We start from the raw sequence: 2,073 nt of genomic DNA, 5'->3' as shown, positions 1-2,073 counted from the left end.
CTTTAAAATTATTTGTTCTTTACATTATTTTCTAAGTGTTGTACATTACATAATATTTTTCGGTTGCCAAAACAGATATGATATTTTCTAAATCTGAATTCATGGGATAATTGCAAAAAATGTCAAAATCATAATATTAATAATTTATAGGATTAATCATAATTTAACCACATAGTATAGATTTTTCATCAATTTACCTATTAACAAATTTCCACAATTAATAAAATAGCAAGTGTGGTCGTATCCGCTGCATCATTATATAGTGTTTTCTTGCCGTGATATATTGCGTGTCTAATTATATTACTATGATATAGACGAAACTCAAATAATTGCGTTGAATTATTGCTATTGTTCAAACCATGTGATACTTAAGTTGATATATAAAAAAGTGACAAAGTCAACAAAATAAAGGAAAAACAACTAACGTGACGGGACACGTCACACTATCACATATTATAATATTGAAAATTTGAAACAATTTATGTAAATAATAATCATGAATTTCAATTTTCATTAAACATAAATTGTTATCTTTTTTATTATGTTCTACGTGTTTTACTAAAAATAAATATTTTTCTTTTTATTTTCTTTTATATTCTTACTTTTCTATTCTATCAAAACAACATCATTTTATAACATCACCAAAAAACATTGCTTTATATACGAATGAGATAAATAAAAAAAAATTGAAACTCCTCAATTTCAAAGATTATAAAATTGATCAGAAATTGACCAACTTTTATGATTTTAAATGACTATTATCCCTTCATTTATCTATTACTAAGTTGACAACTGAAAGTTTATATAAGGAGATTCATAACAACATGAAACAACAACTTCACATAGCAAAAACAAGAAACTATGGAGTTTGACATCCCTTCAACACTCATACCTCTAATTCCCTTTCTCCTCTTCCTCTACATGTTTATCAAATCTCTCACAATCTCAAAATCAGCAAAGAGTTACTCACACATCCCCGGCCCCACACCCCTCCCTCTCATCGGCAACCTCCACCTCATGCTCCGCGCCTCCTCCGCCTCATGCTCCGCGCCTCCTCCGCCCCCCACCGCCTCTTCCGTTCCCTCGCCGCCAAACACGGCACCCTGACGCACCTCCAGCTCGGCGAGATCCACCTCCTCATCGTCTCGTCCACCGAATTCGCGAAGCAGGTGATGAAAACTCACGACACCGTCTTCGCGAACCGCCCCGTGATGCTGGCTCCGAAGGAGCTGACCTACGACGCCACCGGCGTCGTCTTTTCCCCCTACGGCGACTACTGGCGCCACCTGCGGAAGATCTGCACCGTCGAGGTCCTCAGCGCTCGGCGCGTGCGATCCTTCCGCAGCATAAGGGTGGAGGAAGTCACGATCATGTGCAAATGGATCGCTTCGCGCCAAGGCTCGACGGTTAATCTGACGGAGAGGCTCTACATGTCGTCGTACGATATTATTTCCTAGAATGGGCAATAGCAGAGCTGATAAAGAACCCTAGCAAACTCAACAAAGTCCAACTGGAAGTCAGAAAGGTTTTTGACGAAGAGGGATCATATGTGGACGAACACAAGCTGGATGAGCTAAAATACCTCAAGTTAATTATCAAAGAGACTTTGAGGTTGCATCCACCGACCCCATTTTTATTTCCTAGAGTGAACTCCCAAGATGTGAAATCAATGGGTATGAAATACCAACAAATACGAGAGTGATAGTGAATGCATGGGCAATGGCAAGAGACCCCGAGTATTGGAACGATCCAGAGAAGTTTATGCCCGAGAGATTTGAAGAAAGCTCCGTTGATTTTAAGGGGAGTAATCTCGAATACATACCCTTTGGCGCGGGAAGGAGAATGTGTCCCGGCATGTTGTTGGGGTTGACAAATATGGAACTTCCTCTTGCTATGCTTCTCTATCATTTTGATTGGGAAATTCCAAATGGGATGAAAGCTGAAGAATTGGATATGACAGAAGACCTCGGCTTTGTTCTTAATAGGAAACAACCTTTGCGTTTGATTCCCATTGCTAAGCGGCCTTTACGTGCACGTGCTTAACTGATTCAGGAATCTTCACTTTGAGTGATA

At 39.3% G+C, this 2,073-nt stretch overlaps 1 pseudogene; it reads left to right on the top strand.

The window, feature by feature from the left end:
- Window positions 1-852: 852 nt before the first annotated feature.
- Window positions 853-2,050, top strand: LOC121790951 (annotated as a pseudogene).
- Window positions 2,051-2,073: the final 23 nt, after the last annotated feature.

This window comes from Salvia splendens, unplaced genomic scaffold (assembly GCF_004379255.2).
Source record: "Salvia splendens isolate huo1 unplaced genomic scaffold, SspV2 ctg68, whole genome shotgun sequence".
Lineage (NCBI taxonomy): Eukaryota > Viridiplantae > Streptophyta > Magnoliopsida > Lamiales > Lamiaceae > Salvia > Salvia splendens.
Note: the sequence above shows the minus strand (reverse complement) of the source record. Positions and strands in the feature narration are given on the sequence as shown.